This window comes from Lichenostomus cassidix, chromosome 14, assembly GCF_008360975.1.
Source record: "Lichenostomus cassidix isolate B80296 chromosome 14, HeHo_3.0, whole genome shotgun sequence".
In the NCBI taxonomy this organism is placed as follows: Eukaryota; Metazoa; Chordata; class Aves; order Passeriformes; family Meliphagidae; genus Lichenostomus; species Lichenostomus cassidix.
The window spans coordinates 2,426,068-2,450,593 of record NC_139495.1 but is presented as its reverse complement, the minus strand read 5'-3'; the positions used below and the strand labels follow the sequence as shown (position 1 = coordinate 2,450,593).

Below are 24,526 nucleotides of genomic sequence, written 5' to 3'. Positions count from 1 at the left end.
CCACTTCTCACCTCGGTCCCCAGCTCCAGCGAGCACTTTCTGCCGGAGCCGCCCGCAGCCAGAGCCCTCCACCACTCCTACCGCTGGCATTACATTTTCAGGCTGGATGCTATAGGGCCGTTTCTAATTACCTTATATCCCCTAGTGGTCTATGAATAATGGTTAGTGAAGGAGCTCAGAAGGGCTGCTGAGAAGGGAAGCAAAAAAAAAAAAAAAAAAAAAAAAAAAAAGGGAGAATTGTGCTATTTCTCACATTTTTTTTTCTAAGGATCTAATCTGGCTACTGTGCTCTGGAAGAGGAGGAGAGCGAGCCAGCAGGAGAGAGAGGAGAGAGCGAGGACCATCGCAGGTATTGTTGCAAGCTACATCTTTGTGCTTTTCTTTTTCCTTTTTTTTCCTTCTTTTTTTTTTTTTCCTGAAGCCGCAGCAGAATTGGAGGTGGGGGGAGTGAGGAGGGGGGGGTGTGCGGGTTGAGGGTGTGTGTGGACAGAGCTTTTTCCGGATTTATTTTTTTCTCTTGTGCAACTCGTGTGCTGCTGCTGCGATTGAATGGATGCACGGCGCCGGCATCGCGGAGTTTGGGGAGGGAGGGGGGATTATACGTGTGTGTTGTGTGTGTGTGTTGTGTGTGTGTTTTGTGTGTGTGTCCTATTTGCAGCAGCAACGGAGGAGCCGGGGGGCGTGTGGGGGGGGGGTTGTTTTGCTTTTCTGGAAGTAATAAAGAAATTTGCAACCGGTCCAAAACCCCTCCTGACTTGCCGATTGATGGGTGTCTGAACAAAGATACAGCTGAGACTTGGAAATATTTGTGCGTGGAAGGGATGGGTTCGTTTTGCTTGTCCTGCCTCCCTACTTTTGCAAAGTTAAAATAATAATGGGCACGGGGCTGCGAAAGCCTCTGCAGAGGGAAGTCTTCCCGGGGAGGCTTATTTAATTGAGGAGTTATGGATGTGCATGGTTTTATACTTCCAAAAGTTGCGGCGGTGCCGCGGGCGGGCGCCTGGCTCTCCTTGCCGTTGTCTGCACGTGAGAACGCTGACTTGATGGATTTTCTTTCTTTTATTCGGTGGCTGGCGGGGCAGGAAAAAATGGATCTAGCAGATAACCCGAGGAATCGTGGGGTTTGCACATCTGGCTGCGCCTTTGGAAAGCCCCTCGGTGGGACTTTCACCTCCCGCTCCCTTTCTCCCACGGCAAATTTTGCCTCCAAATCCTCCGTTGACATTAATAAACAAACAAACCAGGGAATAACCGTGGAAGCCCGGTGAGGGGGCTCGGAGTGCCGCCGGGGGTGGGGGGAACCGTGTGCTTTTGTTTTAAATAACGAAACGGCGATGATTGAAAACATATGAATAGGATGCAATGCAGAGCGGGTGTGTTACGGGGCGGGGGGGGAAGAGCTGGAAAACTGCTTATACGACAGAAGCAGAGCTTGAATGAGTGTGGTGAGATGAAAGGCGAGGGGTCCGTCCCTCGCCCGGCTTTGGGGCTGCGAGGGGGGGCGATTCCCAAAGGCAGAGGAATGATCTTGGGGTGGGGAAGCTCACTGGGGGGGAAACAAAAAAAAAAAGCCGAACCTGAAATATGTGATTATATCCCATCCAACTTTGCCGGTTGCGGCGTTAACGGAGCTAATTGTACTCAAAAATAATAAAACCAGGGGAAAATATGCCTGCGTGGGGAGCAGAAGCAGGTCCCCAAACCCCAGTGGCCCCCCAAAAGCTTTGCCGAGGTTGGGGATACCGAGGCGGTATCCAAACGTGGCCGGATTGTGTTTATTTGGGCGGAAATAAAGATGGAGCAACTGCCCTGGGGAAGGCTGTAATCCCCCAGGGAACGGCTCCGAAACCACGCCGGTGCTGCCCTTCGCTGCCTGCCCTTCGCTGCCTGCCCTGCCTGGCCTTGCTTTTGTGTTTGTTTGCTTCCGAGGAGGGGGGAGAAGGGAGCTGGGGGGGGGCGCGAAGGCGGGGAGAAGCCGTGAGGGCGGAGAGCCGATTTAAATTGGACTTAATGGATTCCCAGGGCAGCTCTTTTAGATGAAAGTCAAAATAAGAGCCAAAGTGAATCTCAGCAGACCTGTCTGTTGCATTAGAGATGCAGCCCTTCCTCTCCCTCCCTCCCTTTATTCTTTAAAAAAGAGGGGGAAAAGAGTGTTATCCGTACGGAAGACGGCGTGGAGTTTCTCATTCCTATAATGCGAGCTCTAATTGAAGAACTTGCAGCCTCTTGGGAGAGTCTTTACTGATCGCTGCTTTTGTTATTCATGCCGCGCTCTGTTTTCTTGGGATTTTTGGGGGGGCTGGTGCAAGTCTGGCTGCGCCGGGTGTGATGCTGTGTTTCCCCCAGGCTGGCTCCGTGGGCTGACAGCAGGGAGGACCCCCTGGTCTCCTCCTCAGGGGGTCACCCCGGGCTCCCCCGGGTGGGTTGTGCTGCGCTGGAGGAGGAGATGAGCAGCTGAACCCCCCCGGGAGCTGTCGGGGTGAGATGCTGCAGTGTGGCTGCGGGTGGCTCTCGTCCTCACAGGACCCCCTGGGATGGGGACGGATCCCGCCCAGCGTGGCACATGGGAATGGGTGTAAAGCAGGGCTGCTGCCTCCTGCCTGCGCTTCCTGCAATGATTTCAGGGTGCAGTGGGGTGCCACAAGCTTGCTTGGTGCAGAGGGCACAATGCAGCCCTGCTGTCACAGCTCTCCTGTCCCACAGAGCTGTGCAGTGTCACCTGGAGGGGACAGGTGTTGTGCCAAAGCCACGTGGATCCTCTGCCCAAGCCAGGGTGAGGAGCAGGACACCACCACTGAGCCCACAGGACATGGGCCAGGCAGGAGAGACAAGTTTCCCTCCTCTCCTGCCTTTCTGTTGCTCAGGAATTCAGGACAGGGGTGCACAGGGGGACTGGCAGATGGGGCTCCCCTTACAGAGGTCTCATCACCCCTACTTCCCCTCCCAGCCCTCCTGGGTGGCCAGAGGAGGTGATGGCCATCCCCAAGCCCTGTGTCCCCACGAGGTCCCATGGCGATGCTGCCCATGGCAGTGGGCTAGTTTGATGCAGCCAAAAGCTCCTGGGAGGCAGGTCCTTCTTGTCCCTGTGTCCCTTTCCCAGCCTTGCACACCAGTTTGAACTACACCTGAGCTCTCTATGGATGAAAACAAGCACCACAAGCCCCAGGGCTGCTCTCGGTGGCATTTGGTGGCTGTGGGGTGAGTGTGGCTGGGGAAGAGGCTGTGTGAGCAGGACAGGGCTCTGCCAGCCCATCAGCTTAGCATGGAGGCAAAGCAGTTAACCTGGACATCTGATCTCCCCGGGAATTGTGTATTGACCCTGACAGCGATGCATCAGGAGCGACAGACTCTCCATCATCGATCCCTCTCCTCCCATCACCAGGTGTCGACACCGACAGTCGTGGAGCCAGCTTTAATTTCAGGCCTCTGGCTCCAGCACGTAACACTTAGCCATGGTCCCAAGGTGCTGCCAGGCTTTGCAGACAAACACCTCCACAGGCAGGTGACTGTCCCCGTTTTGTGGCAGGGATGGCACTTGCTGTGGGTGGCCAGCTGAGCTGGGGACAGGGCTGGCAGGGGACTGTCTCAGGGCCATCAGGCAGGGTGACACCGCAGCCTTTGTTGGGGGATCCAGGGGTCACCTGGAGTTCCTGCTTTGCTAGGAAAACCCTTTGATCTGGTCCCCTAGTGCCACCAGTGTTGAGCAGCAGAGGATGTGCCAAAGCTGGGGCACCTGAGTCCTTTTGCAGCCTCTTCTGGGTGACCTCATCTGGCCTGGATGTGTCTTGCCTTCCCCACCTCTAAAATGGCCACTGCCAAATCTGCTGGGTGGTCAGGTGTGTGTGACACCCCACAGAGAGCTGCTGGGGAGCACGGTGGGGTTTTTTGGGTGCCTTGATTCTGGGCAGGATGCAGGCACTGGTGGCTGGCACATCTCCTCTCCTCCTTCCCAGCATCTTGAGATTTCCGAGACGCACGCAGCCAAGCTGAGGCTGAAAAAGCTGCTTGTGGTTCAAGAGCATCTCCTCGACGGAGGAGAGAGGGAGGCTTTTCATTCCTCCCTTTCTTTTGGAGCTATCCAAGCTCCCCTCACCGGTGCAGGGGCTCTTCCTGCTCCCCCCTGCAAGGGAACGTTAAAAGCCAGGGGCAGAGGATATCTTGACACCCCGTCAATCCGAGCCTTTTACAGCAGCAGTCTCTGAAGGCTGGCACTGCTGCACAGAAGAAAACAAGTGAGAAGAGGGGGGGAGGCGAGAGCAAGCCTTTGCAGCCGGCAATCGATAATTGTGGTGTCACTCACTGCCTTGGAAGTTCCCGCATCCCCACGGTCGCTGGTGGGGGAGAGAAGGGGAGGGTGAGAGCTGTGCTCTGCCCTGCCAGCACCGGGCACGGGGCAGGGAGGATGGCGGAGGGCGAGAGCCTGGCCCCGAGCAGGAGCCTCCCGCTGCATTACTCACCACTTGATGTAGCTTGAACCTTTCAACTCCCTCCCCTTGGGGATGGAGCGGGCTGGGCAGAAGGTGTTGACGGAAAACGCTCTCCTTTCTTAGCTTTGAGGGTTTTTATTCCCCTTTTCTTCTTGTTTTTTTCCTTCCCCACCTCTCTCTATGTGCATTTTGGGCTTTAATAATCCCCCCAAAATGTAAAAGAAACCCCAAAAAAAGCCCCCAGCCCAGCTCCCCCTCGTGTGTGTCTCTGTCTTAGCAAAAGCCGAGGCAAAAGATCAAGGAATTCTTCCTTTTGTGCAGCTTTCAAGACCAAAGATGCGCCGGTGAAAAGGGGAGGCTCAGAGTACCAGGCACACACAAGTGTTAAAGGAGAGGCTTCCCTTTTGTCTCCAAGGCAATCAGCCGGCGAAGGGATCCACAAATTAATTAAAAATTGCTCTGTCTTGATTGAGTTATTCCTGCTCGCATCCCACCTGCCTATCAAAAGACTGGGAATGGCAGGAGGAAATTCCTATTTCTTTCCCAAACAGCTCAGACACGTACCACGGTCTGTCTCGCTTGCCTTTTATCCCAGGCAGCAAAGGAAATAAAAAAAAGAAAGGGCTGGCGCGGTATCCAAAGAGATCTCTCCCGGAGGATGCGTCCCCTCTCCTGCGCTAACAAATGCTGCGGTATTTGGACGATTTGGAAGAAAAATGAGCAGATTTACATGTCAGGCATGGGCCAAATTGTAGTTGTAACTCCATGAAGTTGATGGAGATCCATCGGAGATTAATTTGGCCCAAGGTCTGGCGCTTGCTCCGCAGGGAATAGGCTGGATCTCTGCCTTGGTTGAAACAAGAGGTATTCAAATGGGTTTGTTGTGGCTGCGCTATGCCCAAGTGGTAGAGCCGAGCAAAAATCCCAACTGGTTGTATCCCTGGTGCCAAAGCACCATAAATACACCTCGAGCTGTCAAGTCCTGCACAGTCTCTACCGCATTTACCACTGAGAAAGCTTTGAGTGGGTAGATTTATCTGCAGGGGCTGTACACAAGTCTTCCTGTGTGCTTTGCTAAGAGACTTGAACTCCATCCCGGTGTCCTGATGGGGGAAGCCTTTCTCCCCTCCTGTTTATGGGATTTCCACCCAAACCAAGCCTGCACTGGGGCTCAGCCTGAGCCCCAGAGAGCCCAGCTCTCCTTCACTGGGCTCAGGCTCTGGTTTGGGGGAGCATCATCAGTCAGTGCCTCTGAGCAGGATTCGGGGGGGGTGGTTTGCTGCTTTGCAGTCAGACCTTGCTTCCTCCGCTTTATTGTCATCTCCGCTCTTAGTCACCGCTCGATGCCTCACCAGGGGACACTGCTCCTGCTGCATTTATGGCAGCCACTAAAATTGGCTGCTCTGACGGGGAGGGACACTGAGCATCAGGGAGGCTCTGCCCAGCTTATGGTCCTTGGCATCACGTGAGGAGCGTAGGGGAGCTGCAGGGCAGGTCGGTCACCAAATGGGTCCCCCGTGCTGAGGATGGACCTCCAGCTCTGCTGGGTCCCTCCAGCTCATGCATATGGGAGCAGTGCTGGGAAGGAGCAGCAGCAGCCACGCTCTCAGGTGGAGACGGCCGGCGTGTAAATGAAAATGAGATGCTCGATAAAGTAGGAAAGCATAATTAAAAACGTTCACGGCTGCTGGCTCGCAAAGCGTGGGCACTCAGTGATCCAGCGAGGCACAGCCGTCCCCCCCTCCCCAAACCCCACGGCTCTCAGCCCGCCTCGTCCTGTAATAGCGTGTCCTTCACATGCCTGACGCTACATGATCTATAGAACAGGGCTGGCCTCTCGTACCACTGCCTTCCACCAGGCCAGTGACTGGATTCTCCAGAGGAGACTCTAGTCCTATCATAGCATGTCCTTCACCGTGACTGCTGCTGCACAGAGACACGGCAGCACGGGGCTCTAATACCTTGTAATTCACTGTGACTGCTGTGGCAGGACCTGCACCGTGCTGTGCTGCCGCAGCCCTTCAGACCCTTTGGCTTTTGCATCTGCTTCTGGGCTTCAGAGCAAGGGCTGGGTGGGAGGGGACAGACGGTGGGGGGACCTTGGAAGTGCCCCGGGCTTGGAGCCTGGTCCCTGGCTCCTGGTGGGCGTGGGAAGGTGCCGAGCATCCCTGGAACATGGTCCCATCCTGCCTCCTGGGTGGTTTAAAGGAGGGAGTGCTGGGGGCCAAACCCTGCCTTGGCAAGGGAGAAATCCCTGTGAGTGTGCCAGGGTGAGAAATGGCCCTTGGATGCAAGGAAAGCATCCTTCCTCTGGGTGGTTTGGGCATCATAATAAATGTCAATATCTCTGCGCACACAAAGGAGAAGGGGACATTTGGCTACCGAGCGCGTTTGTTCCAGGAGCTGATTTACTTTGAAGACTCAAAGGGCTCTCTGATGCTTCCCTCTTTGCTGGTTAACCCTGTTCCTTTGCCAGTTAAATAGAAATGCAGCTGCCATCAATAAAGCCCTTCTGGAGGCTCTTCCATGGACATTGCCACACTGCTCTCTTCCCAGCGCTTTGCTGGACATTGCTCTCTCTCCCACTGATCTGGTTTAGCTCCTCCATGGTCAGAAGGTGGCTGCAGCCCTGAGCTTTTGCTGCCCTGGTAAAGCAAGGATCCCTATGAGGGGTGAGGGTTTTCCAGACAAGTGATGGAGATCCCAGTGCTCACGGCATCCCTTTGGGGCCATGGGCTGCAGTGCTGTGGCTGTGCATGGAACAGGGTAGCTCAGCCAGGAACCAGGTTTGGGGTTGTTGCTTTGTGTTGCTGGATTTGCTTTGGAGGGAAGGCATTGGAAAGCTGTGCCTGGAAGCTGTAGGAAGAGTGAGGATGTCTTGTCAGGGCTCCCAGGATGGGAGAAGAGCATATTTGGTGGCGAGATAGATTAGGAAGCAGATTTGGGGAACTAGTGCTTCCCTGCAGCATGATGCTCAGCTTGTTTTCCAAAAGAACAGGAGTTGGCATCTCCTGTTTTGCTTCCGTACAAATCATCAGCGTTGCTGCTGCTCCTGCTTGGACTGGGGAAGGAGGAATTTGGCCCGGTGGCTTTTTTTCCTCCTGCTTCCTCCAGCAGCCTGGGCTACAGATCTGCAAACAGCTGTAAGGAGAGCAGAGATCATTAGCTGGCAGGATCAGATGAGATAGTTTCTTAAAAGGATTGTCTGATTTCTCTATTGATCAGCCTGATTTAAAAGGGGGAGTTGGGTCAGAGGGCATAAATTATCATTGAAGGAGGGGTGAAGGCCTCAAAGGCTGTGCTGCACTTAGCTGCAGTGCTGAGGAATGTGTCTCTCAGCAGGGACGTGCAGAGCTGAGCGCCGTGGCTGCCGGCCAAGCTGGGTCTCCTCTACGCTGAACTGGGAACCGAGTCAAGGGAAGTGCATTTAAACTTGGTTAAAGAGCTTCTCTCTTCGCCAAACTGGTTTCTGCAGCCCCCTCTGGTATTGCAGCAGTGGGTGTTTGGGGTCAGAGGGGGAAGGGGTGCAGCATGTGGCCCTGTGTGAGGTTTGGGGTGTGGCAATGGGTTGGGGCCACTGTGGGGTCCCTCTGGCTCTGAGCTCCCTTCCTCCCTCTCTAGAGAGAGGATGCTCTCACCCTGCAGAGACCTGCGACCTCTCCCTGGCTTTCCCTAGGCTCTCTGTGTGGTCTCCAGCGAGATGTTGAACCATGGGAGGTTTCTGCCTCCCTGGCTGTAAAATGAAGCTAATCTGCAACCTGAGGTTGCTGCTTTCCCCATTCTTGTGATCACTGCCCAAGGCTCCTGCATCTCCTGCCACTGGAGTCACGGGACTTGCAGGCTTTGCAGTGGCCCCCCCAGCTCTGGATTATGGGAAGAGGAATGGGAAAACATTCAGGGAAAATAAGACACCATCCACATTGATGGCAGAGGGTCTGGTTTTGGGGATGTGGTGTATCTTCCACACCAACTTGTTCTGCTGCAACGTGGATCCTTGTTCATTCTTCCCTCATTCTCATCCTTCCTCATAATGAAGCAGCCTTTTGTGCCCAGGTCAGTGTCACGTCTCTGCCTTCTCCCAGGGTTTGCATCTCCCACAGCTCTCTGCAGAAGGGCCATGGGGATCTGCGGTGGGGTTGTGTCACTGTGACAGGGTTGTGTCACCCCATTGGGGTATGAGCTGGAGCCAGGACAGGCTGGCTAGCCAGAATAACCCTTCTGGTGAAGAAATTTTCCTAATACCCAACTTTATCTGGCCCAGGCTCAACTTGAGGCCATTTCCCCTTGTCCTATCACTTGTTACCTGGAGCAGAGCCTGACCCCCACCTGCCTGCACTCTCCTGTCGGGGAGTTGTGGAGAGTGAGAAATTTCCTCCTGCGCCTCCTTTTCTCCAGGCTGAGTCTCCCCAGCTCCCTCAGCTGCTCCAGATCCTACCCAGCTCTGTTGCCTTTTTCTGGACACGTTCCAGCACTTCAATGTCTTCCTCAGAGTCAGGGGAATATCCCCATGTGCCCCATCGCTGTGCACGGTGGCTGCTGGGGACAGCAGCATGGGGTTCCCCATGACGTGTGGCTTGGAAGGAGATGAGCCAAGTCATTATCACGGATCACTTCTGCCAGGTGGAGAGCGGGGGACCAGCCCAGGGCATGGCTGGGAGCGGGCAGTGCCAGGCAGAGGGTTCAAAGGCTAAACCAGGGCGGCAGGGGCTCACAGCAGCCCAAATCCCACTGAGGAAGAGAGCATCTCTTCCAAGCATCCGCCGGCAATGGCTGTGGGAGCAGCCACCAGTGTGCGGCAGCTGGGCCGGCATTATCCTGGAAATGTCATCCGAATGCCAGCCCGCCGGTGAGCGCCAGGACGTGGCGGGAGGCGGTGACTCGGCTTGCCGGCATTGGCTACCATTTTAGAGGAAATGTGGAGCGGCGGGTAATTATTTCTCGTTCTTAATTGAAATTTCAGCCTCAGTGGTTCTCAGGAGCGGGCGGGAGCAGGAGCACAGGCAAGCGTGACACGAACGCAGGGCTCGTTGTGGGATGAGGAGGAGCACGAGCGAGCCGAGTCTGTGGGGTGGCAAAGCATCTCCCAGCTCACGCAGAGTCCAGCACTCCTGGGAAGGAATTCCCATAGCCCACAGCATGGCCTGCTCACAGTTGCGAAATAAAACCAACCCCCAGAATGCTGAGATTTTAATTTTTTTAGCGGGGGAGGACGCTTTATTGTTTCTTTATCCCTGTATTTCTGTTTTGCTTCGGATGAAGGGCCAATTAACTGGAATTAGGCGCTGCAGCCTGGCACCCCGCGTCGGCTCGGAGCAATCAGGTGTAGCGCAGCATGGCTGATGAGAGCCAATCAAGATGTATAAATGAGGTGTTGACATTCAAACAGCAGGTACCCGCGCCGCCCGGCCGCAGCCGCGCTTGCGTGCTGCCGAGCCCGCGACACGGATCCAGGCATGGAGCAGGGCCGGAGCCCGATGGGGCAGCTGGGCTCTGCTTTGGCTGCAGAGCGTTTTGTGTTAAGTGTGACAGTGGGGACACACTGAGCTGCCCGTGCTGGGGGCAGTGGGTGTGAGGAAGGGTAGTGGACATCCCTGCCAGGGTCTGTTTGCTGGCAGGCCCTGTTCCTGGTGCTGATGTGTCCTTTGGTCAAGAAGGTGCAGCAGCTGCTGAGCCCTTAGTGCCTCTCCAGGGCAGGCAGTGAAACAAAATATTGTTCCTTTGGGGAAACTGAGGCACAGGGCAAGATGGTGGACAAGATCCGCAATGCTGAAGCCTGGTTTCAACCTCTGGGCTTTGTATTTCCATTGCTGGGGTATTTCCATTGTATTTCCATTGTATTTCCATTGCCTCGAAGTCCCTGGGGCTGAATGGCATTGGGACACATCTGTCCCCCCACTGCCTTGGGACCATGGATGGGGACCTCGGTGTGACCACCACGCTGCCAGGCGCAGGGCCAGCACCCTCCAGCGGTTTGTCACCCTCAGCTCTTGGGCTTGCTGTAGCTGCCACTGTGGGACACCGTGGCAGGTGGGGACAAGGGACACCAGTGGCGTGGCAGCACCGCACGGGCCAGAGGAGCTCAGAGGCCATCCAGGGAGGAGAAAGCAGCTCCGTGGCGAACAACCTCCTCAGCGTTTCCTGTCTCACGATGGAGAAATTGCATGTGGTGAGAGGCTCTAAAAATAGGCTCGGCAAACTTTTAACCACATTTGCAGATGTTAAAGGTAAAGCCAGAGCAGCCCCGGGGAAGAAAACCTCCCTGTCCGTGCCTCCCTGGTGTTAACCCTCAGCTCTGCTGGTGGCAGGGAGTCGATCCGACGGCAGGAACCCCCGGATGGGCAGCAGGGCCAAGCCTCTGCCTCGTCACATCGCTGTCCTGCGCGTCCCCATTAAGTGTGTGCCGGGAGGACATTAGGAGCAGGAGCACGTACCGGCAGGCTCTGTCTAACAGCGCTGCCGCCTGACCCTGATTTGTAGCAGGGCTGAGCAGGGAGGTTTGCTGTAGTGTTACAGCTCTTCCTGTGGTAATAGCCAGCCGGGCAGCACTTGCACGGCACTGCTGGTGGCACTGGGAGCCCGCAGTGGCACAGGGAGCTTGTGGCTGCTGGGGTGGGAAGGAGAAGATGCCGTAGCTGGGTCACGGTGCATTTGCTTGCAAGAGAACTGAGGGGGCATGTGGGGACATGGTGTTGCCACTGGAGTTGTGTCTCCCCATGGCATCAGGGCTGGTGCCCAGAATGGTAGCAGGGACACGGTTGGATCTGCCTGTCCTTGTCCCCACCAGCCCAATGACAGTGCCCAGTGGCTTGTCCCACACGCTGCAGTGGGTGTGTGCCAGTGTGTGCTCCTTACCTCCTGCCCCTGTGTCACATCGCCAGGGCTGGAGTCATTTGGGGACAGTGGCCAGTGCTGCCAGGTCCTTCCCCAGCCCAGGCGCCAGCTCTCTGATGGCGCCCAGGGGATGTTGTTTCACTTCCCGTGTTTCTGGCATGCTGAGAGTGACAAACCATCAGAGGGTGCCAGCCCTGGGCACACAGTGGCTACAGCAAGGTGCCTGTGTTCCATCCCTGTGGGCATCTGTGAGTGGGGATGGATCCATCCTATTGCCGTGCATCCCTAGGGACTTGCAGAGGCAAAACTGACCTGGTAATAGAATGGAAATAAAAACCCCTGAGGGTCAAGGTGTGCCCCAAGGCTGTGGTCCTTGTGGAGGGCTGGCAAGGGGCATTCTGCCCACAAAGGATGGAAGAGGCTGCACTGTCTGTCAGCATTGCTTTGTGGTGCAGTGGTCCCTGGCCTGTGCTGGCCCTGCAGCCCCAAGTGGGACATAGCAAGAATCTTTAACCTCACAACCATGGAAGGTTGACTCAGACCATCGGAAAGATGAAAGAGACAGAGAGAGAGGGAACAATTAAAGGGAGAAAATCGAGATTCCTTGTGTTACCTTAGCTGCCCGCTGCCTGGTGCTTGCTGGCCCTCAGCACCTCTCGCACGCAGCTCGGTGCTGGGGCACGGGAGGGCACATGGCTTTCTCCCAGGGAGGGAACTTCCCAGGAAGATTTTAATAGTTGCTGTTTGTGTGATGTCTGGGGGAATCCACTGCTTTCTCTCTGCCATTGCCTGGCTTCAACTTCTCCTGCCGGCAACTGATGCATCCTCACGGCTGCGTTTGGGGTGATGGTTTGGGTTGTTGTCAGCCTTCACCTGCAGCCCTGGAGGGGAAAAACTGCCCCTCAGAATTTTGTTTCAATAAAAAACCCAACCCAAACCCAACCTCAAACAGGTGCAGGCTGCAGGATGCTCCTGGGATGTTGGGGAGCAGCACTGGTCCCCAAGAGTCTCCTCTGGCCACATCAGGATCAGTGTTTTGGCAAAAGGCATCACCTTGCCAGTAGGAATAATACCCAGGAGGGGGAGGGGTCCAGGGCAGGCAGACAAGCAAATCCGTTTTATCAGACGCCGCATATTTTATGAAAGCACATTTCAGCTCTTCAGCCTTGGAAAGCTTTTCATACCCTTTAATTTTCTAATAAAAAGGAATTACGTTTGCTGAAAAGCCAGTAACAAGATTCACTGTCATTGTCTTTTGTACAGACCATAATTCCTGGCTTGGGCTCCTGCCTGCAGCCCCGTTGTGTGGTCCCAGGTGTGAGTCCAGCGTGCTGGCAGGGGGGCCTGAGGGCCACGGCTGTGCCGGCAGCGGGCAGGGAAGAGCTTTGCCAGTGGGACTTGTGGCAGGTGCCCGGGAATGACAGGGGTGAAGGTGAGCAGCAGGTTTGTCTGCATCCACAGCAATGCCTCTTGGTGCCCAACACTGATCCCTGAGAAAGCAGCATCTGGTTTTGAGGTGGTTCCCGCTGTCCGTGTGCGCCAGGTGGGATAGCCTTTGAACTAAGAATCAGTTTAATTGCCTGGTCGTTGGCTTGTAACTGTGAGCTCGAGAGTGGTGTGAGGTCCTGGTGAGGCAGGTGGCTGGCAGATAGCTTTCCTGGTCTTTGATGTGGCTAGGACAGGTTGTGGTTACACATGTGTCAGAGGACAACGAGCTGGTGTCCCCTGGCTCTGCACTGGCCCTACAGATCTGACTGGTGAAAAGGTTCAGCTGGGCAGCCGGCAGTTCCCGGTTATCCCCTGCCATCCCGGGTATCCCTCCTGCAGGCTGCAGGATCTGGCATGCAAACAGCAGCCACACGTGAGATCTCAGCGTGGCACTCCCAAAATCCAACCGACCACAGGCTGTGACAGTGGGCAAATCATTCCTGGGGCTGGCACCAAGAGCCACCATCTCCTCCCAGCTCCCCCCAAACCCCCAGCACATCCTGGCAGCATTTGCAGCGTGGAGAGCCCTTACAGGTTCGCTCGCACCCCACTTTCCTGAGGGGTGAATCCCCCTGTGAGCTCTGGAGCTGCAGCTCTGCCCACACCACTCAGTGCCGGCCGGTTGCCACGTGGCGCTGGAGCCACGATGCCGCAGCCGTGGCGCTCCGTCTCCTTCCGAGTTGCTCATTTGAAGTTTCAGCTCGCCGGCTGTTTTCATGCAGGTGGGATGCAAAACCAGCCCACAAACACCAATAAATATCTTCTATATCCTCCCCCCCCCCGCCTCCAATTCTCGTTTTCATTCTTACTTCCCAGCTGGTTTTGGGGGGGAAAACGGGTTTTCAAAGCTTTCCGTAAACGTGTGTAACAATAGGAAGCGTTGCCTTTTAGCCTGCGGCCGGCACAGTTTTAAATGAGGTCCCAGGTAGTCATGGTTACCTCTCCTCTTCAGTAAGAGATGACTTTTATTTCCTGCCTTTTGTATTTGCACATCTCAGATATACATTCTCCTAAACCATAATTGGTATTCACGGATAGACAGGAACGCAGGAGCGAGCTGCCACAAGAGGGGAAGAGCCAGATGGACGCAGGGGGTGTCAAGGTCTCCAAGCCCCCAAACATCAGGAAATCTTAATTTCAAGTCATTTTTCCTCCCCTGGCAAGGGCGGGGAGGCAGACCTGTCTCTCCACAGCCTCAGGGCTTGTCCTGATCCCACCTCCCTTGCAGCATCCTGGTTAGTCTGGTTGCTGCGCCAGAATTTGGGATTCACCCTGTGGTCCTGCAAGCCTCTCCGGCACCCTGCATCCCTCCCGAGCATCCCTTGATCATGCTGAGCTGGGAGGGTGAAAGAGGGGCTGCCCCGTGCCCCTGGTCCCCAGGCAGAGTCCAGACCCCAGGGGCACTTGGGGGGCCAACCCTGCAGCCCTTGATTTTTGGAGGCACGAAGGGGAAGCAGAGCTGTGGGGCTGCACACTCACAGCCCAGGGAACGGATGAGGGAGGGAGAAGCACTCGGCAATGATTGATGAAAGATCATAGCCTCATTCCATGGGATCATTGCTCAGAGTGTGGGCAAAGCTGCGTGTCCCAAGGGGACCATCGCCTGGATGCATGCTAGCCTGCGATTCAGGGCAGAGGGGATGCAAAGCCACATATTTTATGCCTTTTTTATTTTTTTCCCTCTCTCTCTCTCTCTCTCTCTAAAGCACCAGGAAAACAAAAACCCAAGCTGTCTAATCAGAGACAAGCAGATTCCACCCACTTCCTTGGAAAACTTGCATTTGCTAGGAAATCATCTCGCTGCATTTACAGCAAGCAGAGTGCCCCAGCGGTAGCTCGTGCCTTTCTGGCAGGATGATAACCAGCGCTGAACAATTATTGCGCTGGAGCGGGAGCAGCAGACATATTGGCTTTTCTCAGCCAGCAGGAAAGAATTTGCAAAACTAAGCAGGCGACTGGAGCAGCTCGGATTTGCAGCGTTGGATGCGCGGTGCTGGGGATTCACAGCTCACCAGATTTGCTGGTGGCAGCATATCAGGGACTCGCACACCGCATGCACCTGGGCTCCTATTTACATGATTTTTCTTTTTTTTTTCTTTTTTTTCTTTTTTTTTTTTTTTGCAAGGGAAGGGCCTGGTTTTGCTGCCTGGAAAATGCCTCTGATTCCCAACTTCCCCCTTGGATGCTCAGCCCCCCAGGTGTGTGCTCGGGCAGTGGGGAGGAGTTGTTTGCTTTTGCGTTTTTTCCCTTTTAATGAGAAAAATGTGTACTTGTCACAGAATCATAGAATGGCCTGGGTTGGAAGGGATTCAAAGACCATCCCCTTCCAGCCCCTGCCATGGGCAGGGACACCTTCCACTATCCCAGGTCGCTCCAAGCCCTATCTAGCCTGTCCTTGGACACTTCCAGGGATGGGGCATTCACAGCTTCTCTGGGCATGTGTGCCACTCACCACCCTCACAGGAGGGTGTTCTTAAAAGAAATCCTCAAAAAATTCTGTCAAAATTGTTGCCAAGGAGGTTGTCCTTAAAAACCAGTGCTGGGAAGAAAGGCAGCAGTTCCAGCAGGATCCTGCCCCATGCCAGCCTGGCTGCCCTCAGCATTGCCAGAGGAACAGGCTCTGTCCAGGGGCTCCCAGGGGAACCCTCTTGGGGCACAGCCACAAATCCCCAATCAAGGCAAAGCTCTTTTGCTCAGTTATAACTTCAGGCAGGGATGTATGGGATTGCTGGAGCAACTCCCATCCCTCAGAGGTTTTTGGTTCTTCCACAGGTAAAACTCTCCCTGACTGCAGGTCCCACATCTGCCCTTCGCTTCTCCATGGGCTGGGCAGAGTGGAAGCAAAGAAATCCTTTCTCTCCAGGCTTTTGGGGCAGGGAACTGGATCTGTTCCCATTTCCCTCTGCCCACTCACAGCAATCCCTGTCTCTGCTGGAGCATTTCTGAACAGGATGCTCCAATGTGGAAAAGTGGCATGGTGGGGTTTTGGTGTGGATTTGAACTGTGTTGGTGCTGTTTGACAAGGACAGGGAGTAGAGCCTGGCCCAGGATGCTCTTCCCAGCCCCACTCAGGATGCAAACTGCGCATCAGTTGCACCAGCAGCTGATGGAGACTCCAGTATATTAGCAGCATTAATTAAGTTACAAAAATTATGCATGTTATCAGTTATGAGACGACCTTTCATAAACTCAGTTATTAAAGCAATAAAGCATGACCCGCTGGTCCTAACCAGTCTAATGGCTGGCTAAGAGCGCGGTTTTTCACATAATACTTTTAGCAGGTCATTAGCCGAGCAATAAGGTAACGTGGAGAGCCAAAGTGATGTGCGGGAATGGCAGCGGAAGCAGAGACAGTGCTTGATGAGGGGACACAGGGCTGGGGGTCACTTGTCCTCCCACACTGCTTGTCCGGATGTGCACAGCTCTGGTGGTGGCTGTGGTGGGTGATACTGTGGTGCTCCCAGCCTGTGCTGTATTGAAATCCCAGTGCCATGGGGCAAACCCATCTGTGGGGCTGGTGTTGGTCCTTCCCAGCCCTGGTTTCACTGCAAGAGCCCACCCTGCAGAAGGGAGATGGGGTGTTGTGATGTGGCCACCCTGTCCCAGCAGGCTGTAGGATGAGGATGGAGACTCTGACCTTCTGTGAGGGCAGGAGTGGGATGGAGGGGCCTGAGCTCCATCCACCTGAGTGGTCTTGGTGTAAGGATGGTGCTGGTCTCAGCATATGCTTGGTGTTGGTCTCTCTGGGCTAAGACCCCAATTTGGGGGTATATAGGTTTGTCCCCTCCCTGCCATGCCTGTAGGGACATGCCAGGCATCCGGGGCCACCCAGAGGAAGCCACCAAGCCCTGGCCCCCAGGTGCTGCTCCCTCCACACATTGGTGCTGTTACAGAACACATCCCAGCCCGGTTTGATACCCTCCCTACCCCTGGCTGTGCCATGATACCTGGACATGCCAAGAGCTGCATCACAATCCAGCACCCCCAGCACCCCCAAAGCGCCTTTCCCAGTCCCCGCCAGCCGTTTCCAAGCACTGACCCTCTCCATAAACAAAGGAGAGGGAGAGGGAGGGTGGCTGGCATGTTAATATACTCTCCCCCCCTCTTTTCCTCCCTTCATCCCTCTGGGAAAGGCCTTTGCAGATATAAGCAAACCTTGATTAAAAGCTGCCTGACAGGCAACGGCAGCAGCAAGCAGCAGGCAAGGAAGCTCTCCAAGTCCAAAGGGAGCTGCTTCTGCTGCTGCCGCTGCTGCCTCCATTCTCAGATGTCCCTGATCCTTTAATCAATCACAGCCGCGGAAGAGAAGAGCAAACACCCGTGCCGGGGCAGAGGTATGTGCACGCATTCGTTCCAGCCGCAGCCGAGGCAGCAGGGCGGCCGCACGCCTTGGGCTGGAGGCACGGAGCCTTCCCCGCGCCTGGAGCTGCTCTTTCATCTCCCGGAGACACGCAGGGGCTGTGTCCCTGCTGCTGCCTCCGACAGCCCCAAGGAATCCGGCGTGGAGGATCCACCCCGCGGGGTGTAGGCAGCGGGGTGAGCGCAGCAGCCTCTTGCGCTCTCCCCAGGTGCTCCAAGACGCATTCCCAGGTAGAGGATATTCCCAGCTCCCATCCCGTGGGCTGTGCCACTCGGGCACTGGCGTGCCTGGGTAGCAGCGAGCGGGGAGAATGGGGTGATTGCAGATGTTGGGGAGCTGTGGGAATGGGGATAGCCACAGGGAGCCAGCCTGGCTGTTGTGTCTAACACGGCGCTGGCCAAAAAAATCCGTTCTTTGATGGCACACCGTGGCTGGGCACACGGAGCAGTACCCGTGGCTCCTGAGGTGTCCCCATCGGGGAGCAGAGCCCCATCCTGGGCTGCGTGGGGTGGGCAAGGATCCTCTCCAGCCCCAGAGGGACAGGCAGGGCCTCACGCCAGCCGTGGCCATGCCCGGAACCACCAGCATGCAGAGAAACCGCCCACCCCCGGGATGATTTGTCACCAAGTCCTGTGTGTCACCGCGGGGCTCGCTCCTCGGAGAGGCTGGAGATGGGGGCGGAGGGAAGGGAAAAACACGTCGTTTCAATAAAACCCAGCAAAACCCTCTCGTTCCTGACGCGCTTCCCCAGCTCGCGTGCGGCAGCGGGGGCTCCGCCGGCGCGAGGCCGGCAGGGGCAGGCAGGGACCACGATTTTCCTGCTTATTTTTGCCGTTGCTTATTTTTAGCGCCGCGTCTTAATGTATTGTGACAGTGCCCTGGGACGTAGCGCGCCTCCGGTCGCAGGAGAAGGTGTCTGGGGCAGAGCTGCTTGACGCCGCAAACGAGTCGCAGCCAATGGCCGGCACAAGGATGGCTAACGAGGCACCCACCGCTAATGGGGGTCCCCAGGGGAGGCCAGGGGGAGGCAGGGATGAACCTGAGCATTGAATTTGTCGGGGCTCTGCAGGGAGGGACTTGCTCTTGGGGGAGTCTCGGGTTTTAATGTGTTTTTTAATTAGGCGGTTCTGGTAATGACGGGCTGGTCACTGGCAGAGCTGGTGCCAGGCAGGAGTGGTGTGTTGGTAGAGTTGGTGCCCTCATGGACAGGGATGTGGATGGTTTGATGTTTTAGGGACTCTGTGTGTACTGGGGGACTCCAGTGCTGTGCTGACTTTGATCTCCCTCCCTGGAGCTGGTTTTTGGGAAGAGCTGAGTGGTTTCCATGCCAAGATGTGCCTCACAGTTGCATTTTTAGACCTCCAAGTGCATTTTGAGGCAGAGAGGCAGCTGGCAGAGGCACAAGATCTTACCAGGATCGGGGTGGGATCCCACCAAGCCAGAGGTTGCCAGCACTGGCTCAGCCGTGGGTGTAATTCCGGTGGGGATGCTGTGTCTGTGGGGAGATGTGGGTGCAGTGTGCTGCTGGGTTTGGCAGCAGGAATCTCGGTGCATGGGCACTGCCTGCCCCAAGCCCATTAGTAACAGATCTTTGTGGAATAACCCTCCTCATTAATGCGAGCTACCCTGAGTGTCAAAGCTGCTTTATAAGGAAATTATACTCGGCTCCAGCCGGGCTGTGTGTATGTAAATGGGGTGATGCACGGCTCTGATTGAGACATCATGGGGCAGCTCAGCCTGGGACCCCTGGGAATCTTCAGTCCTGGGGGAAACAGGGGCTTTGGAGGGGCTGGAGGGTGCTGGTGGTGGGGGATGCACCTCAGCCACCTTCTGGGGTCTGGCAGGAGCCATGGAGCTGGTTAGGGCTGGAATGTCTCCAGGTGTTGGAGGCTCCAGCATCTCAGCTCCAGTCACCATGTCCTCTCAGCAGCATTGCAAAGTATCTCCTCTCTGCCCTGTGTCACCTCTCTTGGTTTGGGGGAGCAGAGGGGAACCCCATCTCTTCCATCCCACCCCCCAATTTTGTCAAGATGTCATTGCATGCCCAGCACTGCTAGAGGAAATGTGGAATCCCCCTCTGCTCCCCATGTCATGACCTGAAGCCCTGCTGAGCTGGGATTGAATCCTCCTGACCACACATCTGAGGGATTGGTATGCTCCACACACACATTGGGAATGTTGGGATGCTCCAGCGTTTGGAAAAAGCAGGAAGAATGTGCCAGAGGTGAAGCCATCACAGGGCTTTGGTGCCCATAATGGGACACTGAGGACACCAACAAACACCGTGAGACACCGAGGCTCTTCACACAGCACCTGTGCTCACTGCTCCTTTCCAGGAAGCAGTGGACCCAGCACGCAGCAGCCCCCTGGGATCCAGCTGGAGCTTCCCCACCTGCTGAGACTTTGACACCTCTTTGTGGAAACAGGGTGGCAGCTCCGCAGGGAAGTGAGACCCTTCTTTTTTTTGGCAGCGCGTTCCTAATCAGCAGGACCCGCGCGCTCCGCCGCAGGCACGCCGCGCGCTGCTATTTACGGAGCTACTTGAAATACACCTGCAAGAGGGGAGAGGAGAGAGGAGCGCCAGCAAGTAAATAACCCAGCAACCCGCCGGAATGAAAACAGGGAGAAGAGATGAAGCAATTCAAGGCGAAAAAAAACCCCCAAAATTAAGTGTGATGTGGAATTGAGGGGCTCTGTCCCAGTCGTGCCGTGGTTTTCCGCAGGGATGCTCGCTGGTGTTGGTGGTTGGTGGGGAGACCCCATCTCATTGGTCATGGGGGATCTCAGTGCATCGCTGGAGTGGATGCATGGATGGATGGATGGATGGAACCTTTTGCCCACCTCCCCACTTGCTTTGTTTACCTCGTGCTGCTGTTCATCTCCTGCCTCCCCCCCACCCTTTCCTGAAACATTATAAATCAAACGGCTTAAAATGTAAAGCATCAAAAATTCTAAAACCTTCATCTATTATTAACTGTGACAGTAAATTCCACCTCTGAATGTTTCACATAGCAACTGTTACCAGGACTCAGCATCCAAGGCTGATGTTCCAGCAACTTTCCATCATGGTGCCACTGCCTCTCCAACAATGCTGACACCGACCCGGTGAGACCAGCTGCCACTCCCAACACTTTTCCATGGGATTGGGATGCCAGCAGAGAAACCAAGGCCAGAGTTAGTGAATGCAGCCTGTGATCAGAAAAGAGCTCGGTGTCTGCATTTGGGAGCTGGTGGTGGGATCCCCCGTCATGGTACTACCTCCGTGTTGGTCATGCAGCCCCCCTAGACTTCATTACTTTCACCATCATGTTATGAAGCACCGAAAATAACAAGGATGGGAATGGAGTGGGTAAAATAAATGGGTAGGGAGGGGTTTTTGAAGGGGGTGGTGTTTGCTTTTCTACCTCCGCTTTGTCCCCGTGCTGGATGTTGTTCTGCTCCTGAGTGGTGACAGTCCCCCTGGCATGGGCAGGGAGCCTCACTGCTCTGAGCACTGGGTTGTGGTGAGTTTGTGGTGTGCCAGGTGTCCACAGGGACCAGGAGCCAGGCGTTCACCACTGGGGTTTGTTCACGTTCCAGAGTTAGTTTGCTTTCCCCACATGCCATTGTGGCTCCGTTCTGTGTTGCATCCCCTGCCCAGAGGTTGAACTGGAGTGTTTTGGGTTGGATTTGGCTGCGTGGCAGCACTGTGAGCCTGGCTGGAGGTAGGGAGAGCCCTGGCTCTGCAATCCCATGGAATGCTGAGCCTGCTCTGGTGAGAGCCCCACCAGTGCACCAGCACCACGACCATGGCAAGGCTCAAACCTGCCCCCCAAGCACCCCAAACCACCCAAATTCCCCCAGCAGCACCCACCAGGCTGTGCCTGATGTCCCCATAGCCTGGCAGGGGCATCCCTGCCTTGCCATCATCCTGGCTGTGCCACCTTCCTGCAAATCCTGTGGCTGCCCACTGGGATCTTGTGTCGTGCCATGCCGTGCTGTGCTGGCTGCAGGGCCAGGCAGCAGCGGCTGCTCTGCCGTCTCCCCAGGGACAGGCAGCAATTTTCCTGCTCTGAAGAAGCTTGTGAAGGTTTGAGTGAATCTGGGAAGCAAATCTAATTGGCAACCTGGTAATTCCTCGGGGGGACATGTACTTTGGTCATATCTAAGCACATTCCAGCCAGTGTTTAAGACACGCTGAATCCAAACTTGGACAGTCAAATACCAGCAGCTCTAAGCTCCTTATCTATTTCAGGCAGATTAACTCCTTAATCATCTCTTTTGGAAGTTCCCTGCCCCAAATTCCTCTCCCCTCCTCTTCCCCCTCCCCAGTTTTTCAGCAGGAACAAAAGGAACCGATTTTGCAGGGTGCCAAAGGTGGGGACGGCGCCTGCTGTGATTGACAGAGTCAATAACCGGGAGCTGGGAGAAGGCCTTTGGAAATCTGCTTCCCACTTCACCTGCCCCAGTATTTGTCTTCAGGATTTGAAGCTGGGGAATGTATAATACTGAAATAATTTACCACACAGCATCAAACCTCGATTTATTATTTTCAACCTTCTTTTCTTTTGTATTTTTTTTTAACTTGATTTATTTCTTTCAGCCCCATTTTCTTCTTATTTTTCCTTTTCCCCAGGGGATTCTTGCTCAGCATCCCCTAGCAGGTGACCACTCTGCATCCCCCAGCCACGCTCATGGCAGGGGGATGCTCATCCCCTCCCTGGCAGGCGGAGGAGATTGTGCTGAGCCGTGAGGACACAGCCGGTGCTGGCCACTGTCACTCAGGGGAGTGTCGGAGCATTACGCTTCATTACCGAGCTGTCTGCTGCCGGCAGGGGATGGCTTAGGGCAGAGCCCGGCAGCAGCACAGCCGGGTTTGGCTCCGGTGGATGGACCTGTCTGTGGGCAGATGCTGAAACCTGCCATCTGTGGGGTATCTGAGGGGTTTGGTTGTGATGGCAAGCAGGGAGCTGGTGGTTGCTGGGCTGTGAGATTGGCTGCCCTAAAAGCAAAGGCAGGAGTTGGCACAGGAAGGGAAAAGGGGGACAGGGTAATGCTGTCCATAACCGTGGATCCCAGTGAGGGGGTTGCAATGGGACTGGGACTGGGAATCTCTCTGGGATCACCAGTGATAATTGAATAGCACTCATCAGAAACACATGGGGCGTAAATGTTCCCATGTGCCCATCGTGGTGGGGACACTGGGACAAAGCCCCATTGCCTCCCGGACAGGGAGAGAGAGTTTGGGATAGGGAGGAGGCATGGGATGGTGCCAGGGTCTGTCCTTTGCTGTCAGCAGCCATCCCACAGCAGCCAAGGCCTCCTGGTTTTGGATGTGGAGGCATGAATTTGCTGAAAGTTTTCCCAATAGAAAAACTGGCTGAGCCCAGGGATGAGCCAGAGGGGCTGAACCCACTGGCACATTCAGAAAAGCTGGAAATGTCCTGGGGGTGACAGCCATGTGTCATCCTTTGGGGTCTCCAGTTCTGTTGGGAATGAAGAGACCTACTGGGGAGATTCAGGATCCTAGGGGCTGGGATGTGAGCCTGCTCCATTCCCATGCTCCTGGGCTGGCATTTCACAGCATCAACACTGTGGATAACACAAACCTGGACCACCCTACAGTGGGGAAACTGAGGCATGGCTAGGGAGCAGTCCTGGTTCCAACCCAGTGAATTTTCCAGCTCTGAGCTGCTGGGTGGGTGCCAGGTCCTGCCACCAGGTTTGGAGTGGCTTTGCTGCCCTGGAGGGTCAGCAGGTGCCAGGGGACCACAAGCCATCCCTCTGACATTCCCCAGGGAATGCAGCCTTATGCATCCAACCGCATCCGTGAGCAACCAGCTTGCAAGATGCAGACCAGATCCAGGACTGGGATGAGGATCCATTCCCTCTCCCATACTCGGGAGAGTTTTATTTGCTTCTATTTTTTGTTGTAATCTGCATGAACCCCTTGGGGTTCATGAACCCCTTGGGATCTGCTCCCTGGCTTTCCTTGCAGGGATGGAGCTTCTGTCCTACTTCAAGGGGAAACTGAGGCAGGGGACAAACAGGATGTGGGAGAAGGAGGGAGGATTAATATTAGCGGTCACAGTAATGATTGGAATGGGTAATTATTATTGGAATTGAAGTGAGTCAGGCTGAGAGCAGGAGGGGAGGGAGGAAGGAAGGGAGGAAGGAAGAAGGATCCCAACCTGTCAGGCAGAAAATGAGTAAAGAAGAAAAACGGGAGCATGTGGAGAACTGGCCAGGCTGTCGCTTCCACGCTGGCCCCGTGCTGTTCGCTTGGGGTGAGGCTGGAGGGTTGGCTGAAGGTCACCAAGGTGGTGACAATAGCCCCACGGCTGTGCCCATCAGTGCCCTGGTTGTACTGACAGCTCCAGGCAGGTCCGCATCAGGATTTGGGTTTGGAGACTGGAATTACTGGATCCCTCCTAACCTCGGCTGTGTTTCCAGCCTCCTGTAGGGCTGGTTTTCCTCTCCTCTCAGAGCCCCAAGGTCGATGTCCAGCCGCTGGCTGGGAGTGGGATCATGTGGAGCCTCACTCCATGGTACATCCGGCCATGAATTTTGCTACAGAGTGCAATACAGTTCACCTCCGGACAGGGAATTTACCCAGGAAGGCTCAGGCTAAGCATCTGTTTTGTTGTGAGCCTCCAGCCTTTTCTTTTTTTTTCTTCCCCCTTATTTTTCCCTTTTTTTCTTTTTCTTTTTATACCTTTTTTCTTTCTCCTTTTCCTTTTTCTTTTTTTTTTCTCTTTTTTCTTTTTCTTTTTTTTCTTTTCTTTTTTCCTTTCTCTTCTTTTTCTTATTTTTCCTTTTTCCCCCCTTCTTTTTTTCTCCCTCTTTTTTTCTTTTATTCCCCTTTTTTTTTCCTCCCATCTTTTTCCAGTTCTTCCTTACCAACTGACATTTTCCACCTCCAAGGAAAAAAAACCTAACAACTTGCTCTGACTCCCAGAACCTCCCATCATCCTCCCCAGCCCAACCCTCTGCAAATCTCCCATCCCTGACATCAAGAACCCACCCCCACCCACCTCCAAAATAAAGGAGGAAAAACCAAGGGGAGAGAGGCTGGAGCTGGCGGCTGAGCCGGATTTCCATGTGAGGGGATGAGGTTGGGGCGGCCACGGGCTTCCCCTGGCAAGCGACAGAGGAACCGGGGCCAGCAGAAACGTTGAGTCATGAGTGCGGTTCGCAGGCGGTGGATTTTTTCCCAAGTAAAATTCCTCACTGGGGAGGAGCAGAGCTGGGAGGGGGGCAGCAGGGAAGGACTGTGCCCCCCAAATGGGGCACTGATGTGTGCATGGGGATGCACCCCATCGCGATGGGGATTCCCTGGGTAGGTTCCAACCCCCGGGAGGGCGGTTTGGGTAAGGGGGGGGATCTGCCCAGGGAATTCCCCAGCAGCTGGATGGGAGGAGCAGCGTGATCTGGGGGGGCT

General features: G+C 55.1%; 1 protein-coding gene across 2 annotated transcripts in view; it reads left to right on the top strand.

Moving 5' to 3' along the window:
- RAI1 (retinoic acid induced 1) overlaps nucleotides 1-24,526 on the top strand; it is a 73,674-nt gene that overhangs the window by 34,927 nt on the left and 14,221 nt on the right. For both annotated transcript variants that reach the window (XM_085074432.1, XM_085074433.1), the window contains one exon: nucleotides 269-349. The gene's annotated coding sequence lies outside the window, so the exon portion shown is untranslated. The remainder of the gene's footprint in view (nucleotides 1-268; nucleotides 350-24,526) is intronic.